We start from the raw sequence: 13,575 nt of genomic DNA on the forward strand, positions 1-13,575 counted from the left end.
ATGAGCGGTTAAACTTCTTAACTCAGTTTCCCCCACTAGATAAAACTAGAATAACAGCACCTTCTTACCTCCTGTGACCATTGTGAGCACCAATTAGTGCTTGCAGGGTGTTGAAAATAATAGCACAATTTTAATAATAATAATTTTAAATAATTAAATAGTTTCTCTTTTATGTTGTACAATCAGTAATTTTAGTAAGAGTGAATATACTTAAATAACTCTAAAATGTGATAAGACAAAAAGATAAATGACATATATTCTAGACATAACTTTTTTCTTGTGCCATAGTTTGAATATGAAGCCCGTTCTTGATTTATAATGAGATGATTAAGAGGTTTCAGCAAGGAATGAAAGAACCATTTTTTAAATTCCTGGAACAAAATACTTTAAAGTACACAAACTTAATCTAAATTAAAAAATAAAGTCTGTAAATTCCTTTTTTGAGACCTAATTTGGGATGACTTAATCAAAGCTACGATTTTTCTGTGGTTATTGTTGTCTTTTAAAATCTGACAAAATAAATACATTTATCTTTTGATGTTTGGCAAAATGAACTAGAGTCTGTATCGTGTTTGGATACATTCATATTACAACGTATGTACTATGTATTGCATTCATTTAGGAAAAAGGGAAGAGATGTGGCTGTGGGTGGTTTAATACAATTCTTTTGTATCCCCGATTCTTGGGTGCCCAAATTTACCTGCCTATTAATGTTGCAGAACCATAGACTGAAAATAATCACAGTGAAATGCAGGACTAAATTAAAAAAGCCTAATTAAACCCCGAATGCAGGTTATTTTCCTTGGAAAATAAATTGATGGAACACAGTGCTAAGGATGCTGGTGCCTCTGGTGTTACTTACAGCAGGGGGGAAATTGCATGTGTGCTAGAGAAGAGGAAGTGGCTACAATGTTTTATTGTAGCATTTTAATCTGGGACTTTATCATGGGTATACCATTTATTTCTTCCATGATAGGTCCTTTCAAGTCTACTAGAAATTAAAAGGGTTGAAGGAGAATGTTTGGTGCATCTTATGTTTTTGAGGTTTATTTTGCTATGGATAGGAAAAATTAATTAGTTGAAACACTTCTTTTCACTGATTTAATTAACTTAAAGCACATTATAAATTCAATTAAAAAGGTTGATCTGTCTTTTATATATTTTCTGCTCAAGAAATATAAAGGATTGCACTGTTACTCAGTGAAAAGATTGAGACATGTTAAATGCTCAGATAATTTTTTTTGAGATATTGGTACAGAGGGCAAACATGGATGCATACTGCAATGCTTGGAGAGATTGATTGTATTAGTTACTATATTGCTTTGTGTAGCTTTCTGTCTTTTGCCTTTATACACGTATAACCTGTCATTTTTGCTTGCCCTTACATGTAAGGACAGAAGTATGTCACATTTCATTTCCATCCTTCAGGGAGCTAGAAGCAGAGCAAAATCATAGAAATTAGAGAAACAGGCAAGAAAGGTCTTTGAGCTGTCAGTCACCTGGCCAATCCTCCCTGCCTGAGGGCAGAATCAGATATACCTGTGCTATTCCTGTGGATAGTGATTTCACAGCTTTCCAAAGTGGTCTGTCTTATTTTTTTGTTTTTGCCTAAATCAGCCTTTATATTTCCTAATCTGTTACTTCATCCTCTGTTTCTAATGGTTGTGAAGAAGTTCCTCTTTTTTAGCTGTCGGTACATATTTAAAGATGGTTGGCATATTTGTTCTTGCTTTCCTCCTTGCTAGATTAAATAATCCCTTTTCATTTGAATTTTATACTCTTAAATTCTGTTCATCATATTGCTCTGGAACCTTTCTAATGAGTAGTCATCTTTGAAATGTCAGGCTGGGTACTGCACTGCATCTGAGTGCTATACTGTAGAAATCAGGAATGGCTTCATGTGCCTTAGAGACAGTACTGCTTTCAGGGTTTCCTTTTTTGTTACTCTTTTCTTGTCTTTGTTTCCTCTCGCGCCCCCCCACCCCCACCCTTCTCACCTTCATGAAACTCTTGAAATATGAGATACAGAGTAACATCCAGATCCATTTTCTGCATTGCTGGTCCGTACTGCTGCCAATTTAGTCTCCTACCATACCTGTACGCTCGATCATTCCTTTAAAGTACAGGATTTTTCATTTATTCTTGTTGAATTGCATTCCCTAGCTGTTCTTCCTGAACATGCCTTTCCTTCTTATATTAATATTATAGCTGTATTTCTTATTCTTTGCTTTTGGGAATAGTGCATATACATCTAGGTTACTGAGCAGGTTAACTCACTGGGCTCTCATTTGTCCCTTCCATGATCTTATGAATAACTTTTCTCCCTGTATGGTTTTGAGACAGTTGTGCAAATTGTCAGTTGTTATAAAGGAGCTTTTGATGCTAGTTCTATGTGAAACAAATAGGAAGGCTAATAGAAGTCCTGCATTATCAATACAGAATGAGAGGAGATTACATGCACCTAGCAGGGAATGTTGTCCCTGGGATTGCAAATATTACCTTGCTGCAGGCAACAGCATTGCAACTGTGATGTTTTACCTTCATTTTGTAATCCAAAAGGAAGTATACATTCATTTTACAACACAAAATGCAAGTCAATTGAATATGACTAAGCTGATGTGACAAGACAAATCACAGCATTTGAGTACAGTCCTGTAAATAGAGAAAGACACTTCTAAGAAAAAGTGCATTTCAAAGAAATGTGCTTTTTGATAATAGAAAACTGTCGAAAATCTGTTCTATAGATGCCCAGAAGATGACCTGGATCAAATTGCCTTAAAATGTATCTTCAAAATGTATAAAATATTAATTCTAGGAAATTGCAGTCTTAGGATGTAGGTGAGAAGCAGCACTGATTTTATTTGTTACGGCACTGTACTTATATTGATAAAATCTTTAGGGTTTAAAGATTAAGCAAGACACTTAAAACTAGTGCTTTACTGTCTTTCACAAAAGATCTCTTATTTAGAAAGTAAACATGATATGCCGTTTAACTCACATTGAATATCTGATGTAATGAAGTGTTATCAGTCTCTGCATGCAATTGCAGATGAACTAATAATATGTATATCTTGAAACATACCACTGAGCATCCTGGAAAATTTCTTTAAGTAGCAAAAACAAAGCCACATTTGCTTTTATAAGGCCTAATAACAAGCTGAAATTCCCTTTTGATGCATTATTGTCTATTTACAAACGTAATGGGCTTTCTAGCCTTAGTGTTGTGTGGGGCTGTCATGTCTAAGGCAAGCTTCTTACTCTTGTTGAAGTACACTGAAAGTCAACACATTCATTCATATCCAACTGCTCCAACTTCCTAACCTGACTAACCTGTTTTGTTAGCCTTTGGTCTAATTGCAGGAAGAAGCTCATTTCATTCTTCTTGAAGGCTAGTGAGACATGATACATTATATTGGGTTTGCACAAGGTTTTGGTAGCTGAGGTGGTGGCCGCTACAAAGGTGGCTTCTGTGAGAAGCTGCAAGAAGCTTCCCCTATGCTCGAAGGAGCCAATGCCAGATGGCTGAAGGATGGACCTGCCACTGTCCAAAGCTGAGCCTGTCAGCAACAGTGGTAGCAGCTCTGTTATTAACATATTTGACAAAGGGAAAAAGTTAGTGCACAACAGCAGCTGGGAGAGATGAGTGAGAACACCTGAGAGAAACAACTCTGCAGACACCAAGTTAAGTGAAGGCTTTTAAATCCCAGTATTCAATCTTTTCTACTTGCAAGAATATATATGAAAAATGTGGGTGTAAGAAATTTCAGTGTTAAACTTTATGCTTTGTTTTTATAGCTAAGGCTCTTTTGCATAAGTATTCACTCCTTCCAGCATAGCTGATTTGGTTTGGTTTGCTGTGGAGTTTTTTATAAAGAAAATTCAATTAAAGAACGGCATATTTAGTCAGTGAAAGCAGTGGGTAGTTTGAGGCAATATCTGTTGATTTGTCTTAGGCATACAAAAGGCCTATTGACCCAGATCCTTCAGTCCTGCAGCTAAAAGTGGCTCAACTGTGCTAAAGCCAGTCTTTACCAGACTTAGAAAACTACAGAGCTGAGTCCTGATGCTCCTGTGCAGCTGTTTCTTTGAGTTTGAATCCACTTGTTCTTAGTAATTATAAGTGTTTTAAGAATCTTCAGCCAACAAAACACAACAGATTCCTGCTACCTATTTTCCCAGGAACTCCATTACTTTTTTTCAGCCATCAGTTCACCTGATTATGGTTGATATAAATGGGAGACAACTACTATTGCTTCATGCTTCAAATGTTAGCAAGGTCAGGCATGCCTATGCCTCTAGTGTTATTTGGGACAGGAGAGCTTGATGAGGATATGGGGATAAGAGAGGCAAGGGAAGTTGTATACAAAGATTAAAGTAATACAAGGAAGGCGCAATTGAAAAAAAGGGGTCAGCAAGGTAGAAAGAGCCTATTGAGACGTAAGCAAAAGGCACAGAAGAGTAGTGGCAGCTCAGAGCGGGAAAGGCATCTAGGGCCAAATGTTTCATTGATTGGGGAAATAAGGGAGGAGGAGAACCACTGAGGGTCAGTTAAGTGATCAAGGACAGGAGACATACAGTCTTATTACTGGGTAAGGCTGATAATTAGGGACCAGTGCATGTAGGTAGGTGCCTGTATTAGCAGTGTGGGGTGGCAGAAAGCAAATACATATTATTCTCTGACAGTAATTATTTCTTGGTAAAATCGGCAACCTGGTAAGACTGAGGTATTTCATTCTATTAGTATTTTACTTAGATTGGAACAAAGGGAGTAAGCATTTCACTTTGAGACAATAGACAAATACTTGTGCTAGTTGGAGTAAATGAGAACTGATAGTGAAAATAGGGAGGTGTTGTCATTTAGTTTAGTTATTTTTTTATTTATTTATTTATAATTAGCAGCATGTATGATGAGAACTCTCAGATCCCATCAGTTGGTTTTTTTTTTGTTTTTTTCTTTCCCTGGTAAGTGGATTTGTGCAGGGTATACTGTAATACCAATTCCAGGTATCCATCCTACAGATAGTTACAGAGAATTCAGAATGTATTAAAACTAAAAGACCATTTATTGTGGCTTTATTTAATAGGCTAGTAAAAAACCCAATCAGAAGAAGCCTTTTGTGAAATTCTAATTTTAGAATTAGAATTTCTGTTGCAGTGTTGTTCAGCTTCTAGGATAAATAACTTCTTTCCATGAATCTATATAGGACTTTCTGTTTACTATGAGTAAAAATAAACAGATGAAGAGCCTAGTGGATTTTTCAGGTGCTTAGTATTCATATAGTATGAGTCATTTTATAAAACAGAGAGAAGTAATCTCTCTTCTACCATTTTCATTAATTGCACCAACCATGAATTATTCTACTGGAAAATTATCTATAATACATTTTTATTATCATCTGTATAACTTTCTCCTGGTTAAAATCTCAATTCAATGATATTTACCATAGTTAGTAATGCTTAGGTCGCCATTTTTATCGTAAAAAGAGTAGTGATTGAAGACTATTTCAGTAAATATTTAAGTAAAAGAGTATTTTATAATTTGTCTACTCTAAGTCACATATGCTTACTGATTTATGAATAACCTTAATTTTTGAAAAGGAAGTGATTTGTGATAGAATATAGGAATTTGAAGAGACTCAAGTGTATTTTTAGGGTAAAGCAATAAAAAACCCAAAAACTCCACAAACCAATAAATGACAACAGCCCACCCAAAAAGTACCCTAACCCCTCCCCCACTTTTAAGCACTCCTACTAGCTCTTTCTAATCCATTTCTTACAGCATGATTTTTCAGGTAAGTCTTTTGTCTTCCTATTTGTACCTTTTATTTTCATCGTCCACTTTAAATTTTCCTACTTGGTCTATTTTCACTGTTATAAACAAGGGCTTTAGTTTTAGCTGTTGGATCCTGCTTTTTTTTTAACACTGTGAAGAATGACATACTTTCTCTAGCTTTACCCTAAAGAAAAAGATTTCATGTATTCACAGGGTGATGATGAAAAAGGCATATGCTCTTTGTGGTTTACAGTAAATTTACAGTAAATTAAAACCTGATTTTATCATCAGTGGCATGCTGTTTTGGAAGTGCATTTTGTTTCAGTGTTAGATGTAAGATTACACAAATAATTGTAGTCTTACTTATTTTGTCAGTATATCCATTTTCCACAGGCAGTGTCATGGATTAGAAGACAAGAACATCTGTTTTTACAAATAAAGCGCTGTGTTTCAAATTCAAGTTTTTGTCAAGCTTTATGGATTCAAATTAGTTAATTGTTATTAACTTTTTGTCAAGCTCTGTATATTTTTTTGTGAGGTAACATTCACCACGAGTAAGCTTTAGGTTTGAGAATTAGGATGGTTTAAAAAGCTTTTAGAAAAATGAGAAATAATAATGCAAGAGTGAATAGACTTTTTAAGGAATTTAATAAAAAGAACTGAGTTTAGATAGCAAACTTTTCAGTCGTTGAGTAACGACTGGGGATTTTAAGAACCGCCATGATTTGAAGTCCAAAGAAGTTGTCACACAAATGTACAATTTACTTTTGTACAAATATGTAAATTACTAATTTACAGTTTAAAATTTTTTCTGCCTTTACTGTAAGGAAATATTGCTTGTCTTCATTTATTCTTTTTAATTATTTAGGATTTTTTTAGACAGAGAAGGAAAGGTACAAAGTAGAGAAAAAAGACATAGTGTGAAGATTTGCTCTAAAAGCTACAGTACTCCTTTCAAGATCTTGCTCTAATACCCAATAGTTGTTCTTTAACAATTGTTTAAAGGCAAGATTTTTTTTTTTGTATCACAGTATAGTTTGATAGATTGACAAAAAAATAAGACTAGAGCTGTGAATGGGGTTTTTTTGTTTGGATCTTTTTTTTTTTATGTTAGCATAAAAACGTACCATGTTGTGTTAATGGCACTGGCTAGGAGAACACCTTGCAGAACTTGGTGTCTGCTTCAGTATTTCTGTGGCTTAAATTACTTACACGTGATTATTGGAGCAACAGCAAAATAAACAGCCTTATCCAGCAGTGCACTGTACTACAGCATTGTTACTGATCTCCCTCTGAGTGAAAAACAGTAAATCATCCCACCAGTTGAATACGTTAGATCCATTTGGTATGATCAAAACCAACTGAGATAAGATAACGTGGTGGACCCAGAGTAAATGACAGGACAGTTGTGAAAGCATCTGCCCATCTTTCTGTGGGCACAAATGGCTTTTTAGAGACAAAGGTCAAAAAATTTCTAAGATTGTCTGACATGGTGAAGCTCTTTGTCCATAATGCATTTTCTTAAAATAAAGTGGCCACAACATTAGACTAATCTTACCTTCTCGATAATGGAAGGGATAAATTCCCACAGAACTTGTCTATTAACAGTCCTGAATGAGTCTAAGACACGCATGCTGACTGTCTGTTCTTTTGAATGGAAAAAGGCCTGGAACTTCAGTAGATCCAAAGGCCAATGCCATTAATAAGATCTGACATTGTTGTACTTCCTCCTGGAAGACAAGGGATGCACTTTATTGCCCAAGTCTGTAAGTTTTTTTCTTCTCTGACATGTTTCTGATATTTTGAAGAAACATCTGGTTTGCAGTGGCATTGTCTCTTCTCTTTGGCAATTACATTAAATCCAATGGGGACCAATGCACTTTAAAACCTCTGTCCTCTGTATAAAATCAAAAAAAAAACCCAAAAAAAACCAGAAGGGAAAAGAAAAAGACGAGTACCTGCACTCTTTTTGTCTACTGAATGAGCACTCTCTGATGACTCAAGTGAGAAGAGTGTTCTTCTGGATTGGAAGTAATCGTTAGGGAAACAATTGCAGTCTGGAAATCTCCTTCTGACTATAGTAGTAGGTGAAATAGGTAAAAAGGCCGAGCAACTTGGGGTTCATAAATCTTGTGATCTTTACCATATCCAGTTTTAAAAGGAGTGGAAGAAGGTCACTTTCCTCTATAAATATCATACAGTAGGACTGTTAGGCTAATTAAGTACCCCAGTCCTGTCGGTGTCTGCTGGATGTGCCTATGAGCATGTCTTGTAAATAGCAGTTAGACTTCCAGGGATGTAGACTGAGGCAGGTGCCTGACTACTGGGATAGAAACAAAAGCTATTCTGGGTTTGCCCAGAAAGCAACCTTTCTAAACCAGGCAAGGTGATACCTGAAGAACACAAAAACATCACAGAATCAGCAGATTTTCTGGTTAGCAGTTTTGGACTTGAACACTTAGATTTTTCTAAGGTGACAGATTGCTTAAGACATTCTTTGCATCTGACGTTCAGCCCCAAACATTATGGCATTTCAGAGCAAACGTACATGTTATTTATTTAGCCATTCTGTGTACACAGAATGGTAGAGTTGTATTTATATAAAGACTATCATCAAAATATAAGTTGATATGACTCTATAACCTCTGGAAACGAAATTTAATAAAAACAGTATATTTGTTAAGCTGAGTAGGGCGTGATCGCTAGCCCTGTATTTACTGAGATTTATTTTTTTAAAAAAAGTGGTAACTTCACATTTTATTCATTTCCTTTCCCCTTTTAGTCAGGACCAGGATTGTTATAAAAAAATTCACATTTAAGCAGTTGATATTTCCAAATATCTTACACATATATATATATGCCATTATTTTCAGCTGGAAGTAAATTGGTTGTAAAGACTGCCTGTTTTCACAAGAGCTCCATTCTAATGTAAAGATCAAAGAGGAAGAGGCAAGCATTCAGTCTTTTCTGGGCTCTCTGACCTCTACCTTGTGCCCCCAGTGTTTGAAACATGCTCATAGGTAATGAAGATGCTCCTATGCTTAAAGCCCATTTGCAGTTGAAATGTCAACCAGCCTGACATGCTGCTTTATACAGACTCCATTCATGCTAATGCCTGCGTAGAACAAATGAGACCTATGCATGATTCTAAGCACAAGTTAAAACTATTTGGATTTACAATGACGTTTACATGTACAACATTTTATGACGTCTCTTTTTTTCTATTGAAAGTAACTATTTGCATTCTCATGCTCTGTCATGACAGTATGAAACGTATCACAACAGATCCTGAAAGAGGTAGACACTTCCTATCAGCTAGTGAATTTTCCACCAACTCTTTCATCCATCAGACTGCTTTCAAATGTTTTCCAAAGTGTGTGTAATACTGTTTCAAAGTAGTCCCCAGATACATTAATCAAAGATGGACCTGTAAGAAATACATGCCCAAGTATGTTAGTTTGACTGGAGGTAGTCCAGTTCCTTTACTAGTTCTTTTTTTTTTTTTTTTTTGCTTGTATATTTATATAGGTATTTTAATACATAAATGCTTCTGTATCTATATACCAATTTCTACCAGTTATGTCTGAAGTTATAAACAAAGTGAGAAAGTTTTAGGACTGAAATGCACAATTGTTGTACAAATCACTATGAAAAGGTTGTCGGGGGGTTTTTTGGTGGTGGTATATACTAGCATTCAAGTAAATAAAACCTTTGTTGTGTGAAAAATGCACAAAAATCAGATGAAAAATTTTATTGAATATAATTATCAAAACAAAATAAAACTGTAACATGTTAAAACAAGAAACCATTTGATATCCCAATTTAGTCTGTATAGTTTAGCGAAGTGATACCAACAAGGTGATAAAATGCATAGTGAACCATTGGAAAGAAAATGGCTAGTATAAAGGAGTAAGATGAACATTTAATATACTCACAAGCTACAAGGTCACATAGTTTGTGTCTTTACTGCCTCTGATGTGTATTTGTTGTTATTTAAGTATATTTGAATTATTTAAACATAAGGAAAAATGATGAACATTGGCTTATACCTAGAAGTTCTACCCACTTGCTCTTGCAACAGAAAGCCTTTCCTGTATTACCTCTCTTTGAATCTTGCTTTTCTCCAAGGAGAGATATTTGTATCTGTTTTTAGACCTTCTTTATCTTAAACACTGTTAGTGTTACAGTGTCCTTTCTGCTGTTCTAATAGCCACCTCTGTACATTCTGAGGAATCTTCGGTGCCCGTTTTAGACTGATTTCAGCCTTCTTGAATACTGCTTCAGCTGGATATGCCATTCTAGCTGAGGTCTCTAGTGTCTTCTACACTAGCACTTCATTTTTGACTCTGCTGGTATAGTCTCTGCCCAAAATTTTTCATTATTTTGTTTTTATTTCTCACTACTGTGTTAGATTAAGGCTGAATAGCTAATTCACAGTCCCCGTGAGTGATTTTAATTTGGTTTTAGTGTGGTCACAATATAAACATATGTAAGTTGATTGCCCTGGACTACTCCAGTAGTCTCTGAAGTCACTGGAGATCAAATTAATGGAATCTGAAGCACAATTCATTTCATCTTAAAGAAGGTGGCTAACAGGTCAAATGAATCAAACCTTCAAACGCCTACTTCTCTTTTCTGTAAAAAAACCAATTAGTATATAGTAGATATGGAGGATAGATTTTTAGACATTACAGGTATACAAATCAAGAGAGAAAGAAGTTGACTTCTTGTGATTCAGAGTAATCCACTTCTTTCTTTGCATTTATGTCTTCACATAGAATCACAGAATCGCAGAATGGTAGGAGTTGGAAGGGACCTTTAGAGATGATCTAGGCCAAAACCCCTGCCAAAGCAGGTCCACCTAGATCAGGCCACACATCTTCATTTCTTTTCCACTGCTGAAATATGTTCTTTTAAGGTTGTGTTTTAAATCTCTAAGCTTATCTCTCAAGTTTATGTCTTCAGCCCATGGACAGACTTTAGGCTAAACACGAGAGTATCAGGCTAACGTTACATCTTTTTATAATATCTTACAGCTCTAAAATACATGTATAAAAAAATCTCGAGCTTCAGTAAATGTCTTCTGTGATTTCCTCTGAAGATTTAGTAACTGATTGTACAAAGGAATATACTGTGCCTTTTGTACCTTCTGAATTACTGGAAGACAGCTGAAGTAACAAAAGTCAACATGTTGCCAGTTTTTCTTGAACAGCACGTGATTAATATCTTCTGCTTAGTCTAGGATGACTTTGTTTAGCCTTTAGTTTTCAAATCAATCTTCACAATTGCAGCATATGTATTTTATTAAGGTCTATAGTGCATTTTAAATTTAAATTGAATAAAATTGCATATGGACCTTTTGTTTTCTGTTCTTGGTAATTAGGGTATTTACATAGAGAGAGATAATTATTTTCATATGACATGGATAGAGTCCACGTTTCGTAGCAAATAACAAAATCCCTAGGCACTTCAGGGCACAATATTATAGTTTATATTATCAGCTTGTTGTTGTCATAGTTCTAGAATAATGAGAAGCAAGGGGTTTTTGCATATTCTTTGCCTTGCTTTAGTTAACTGTGATTCTTTAGGAGCCATAGGATAGTACCTATACCATTTTGTATTGATGTTGCTGATTTTCTCATGTAAAGTTGAAAAGAGCTAAAGGAGATTTGCAGAGCTGAAAAGCAGTAGCACAGCTAAAAAGTAGTAAACTGTAAGAGCTCATCCCACTTCCAAAAAATATTAAAATAAGTGGGAGCACTATTTGGAATATTAGTGCAGCTCAGAATGCGGGTGAATCTCCAGTATAAAACAAAGTGAATGAAGACAGGGATAATGCATCTTTTAACAGTATTGTTTATTATGCAAACAGAGTCACACATAGACACCTCTCTGAATGAGCAGGTTATCTGTCTGACTTTTCTTGTGTATGGCAATGAGCTCACTTTGGTTTAGTTTGTCAACTTTACATCTACTCTTTAAGCTATAGATATTTTTAATGAGCCCCATGAACTTTATTAGGAGATGCAGAATGTATGGAGAATAAAGTAGTGAGAAATGATGCATGGGCTGTTTGCTTTCTTGGCATCTCCATGATGACATGAAGGTGTAAGACGTTTGTAAGATATTTTGAGATCCTTACATTAGAGCTGGTTTAACCTAAATTAAGACATATCCATTTTATATATGTGATGACATGTTTACGCATACAGATGTATATTGATAGTCAAAGCCCTACAAACTGAGTATATGTCTGAGTTGTGAATATTACGGCCGGTAATTATATACTCTAGGGATAATATTTGTGAGATGATACATTAACATAATCCAGTAATCAAATGAAGCATAGAATAGCTGAATTAGATAGCACTATACCATCTCAATTTCAAGCATGTATTTTCTCAGCTACCCAAAGTATGTTTCAGTGTTTAGTGACAGTATTGTATCACAAGTTTCAAAAAATGCTAGTGTGATACAATGTGTTTCTGTGCTGCAAAGAGATACACCTAAAGAAGTATTACTAGTCAATTCCCCAACAAATGAGTCAGGGTCCTTTCTCTCTGTTACCTTCTCATCTTAGAATCCATGTCCGTCACTTAATCACTGCTGCTTCAATAGTATGAGTTAATATTGACTCCAGACAGTCTTTCACTTCATTCTTCTGTTGTTCTGATCCCTGTAAAGATTTCTGTACAAATCACTGAGAGAACTTTCTTGAGAAGATTCACATTAATCACCCAGTGAGCTTATATATCTTTAAAAAAAAGAGTTCCACCTTCCTTTTCTTCCTCTCCGAGGTCTAACAGTTTCATACAAAAATGACCTCAATTCAGGAGCCTGCCTTGGTTACAATTATAAGAGCTTTCTGCATGACTTGAGTTAGCTAGTTAAAATTCTCATTAAAATCTGAGCCATTGAAGCAAAGTGCTAATATATCATTTCTCTCTGCTTTACAGTTTATATACTTTTACCATCTAACAGCCTTCATAGGGATCATTGAATTTATTCATAATGCTGTAAATAATTATATTGTGGTTCATATTTCTGAAAAAGTCCCTTATATTTGCTGTAATTGCAATGTTCTGGACTCATAAAGCCCATACAACAAATTCCTCAGTGTATGCGCAGATATGGTTTCTGTTCAGTTAGTTAAGATGTAAAATCTTCCAATCACTGAAGATAACTCCGTTTGACTGTTTAGCCCCAGCTTCTAATGCATGTGATCACAGGATTTTCTCTGATGTCTCAAAAATTGTAATGCTCCTTATATTATGTCAGATTACGAATGTGGGTCTCTTCCTCACCTGTGTTGCTCTGTGAGGGGCACTACTTCCAGACATCTCAGCCTCAAACCAGGTTTTGCATGGTCTTGACGAGGTGTTGCATACTTGAAAATAGCAACTTCCCAAGATCTTACATTTAATGGATAAAAGTTAAGCACACATATATACAAATGTGTTATGTGTCTTATACATATATATGTGGGAGGAAGTGTAGTCTAGAGTATATAAATGGATCATCATGAAGAGCGTTAATCAGAGAAACAATTTGTTCTTTTTAGAGGCTAACTCAAGTAGTGGAAATTGCATCTTTTTTCTCCTTTCAACTGATGAATAGACTTCCATCCATGCCTGCACACAGAACTTTTTTGCCGTTATAGTGAGAAATGAATGTAATTCACACAGAAGACAGCTCTAAATCTTCAATTTAGATTTATTAGCACCGTGCCTAACCATTCTGATGGAAAACAATTAATTTGCATATACAGCCCTCATAGTGCAGTGACCTCCAAACTAGAAAAA

The 13,575-nt window shown here is 35.4% G+C and overlaps 1 protein-coding gene across 3 annotated transcripts in view; it reads left to right on the forward strand.

Annotated features, from left to right (window-relative positions):
• The window catches only part of GRIA2 (glutamate ionotropic receptor AMPA type subunit 2), an 88,420-nt gene that overhangs the window by 51,489 nt on the left and 23,356 nt on the right, over positions 1 to 13,575 (forward strand). The window lies entirely within an intron of this gene.

This window comes from Colius striatus, chromosome 3 (assembly GCF_028858725.1).
Source record: "Colius striatus isolate bColStr4 chromosome 3, bColStr4.1.hap1, whole genome shotgun sequence".
In the NCBI taxonomy this organism is placed as follows: Eukaryota; Metazoa; Chordata; class Aves; order Coliiformes; family Coliidae; genus Colius; species Colius striatus.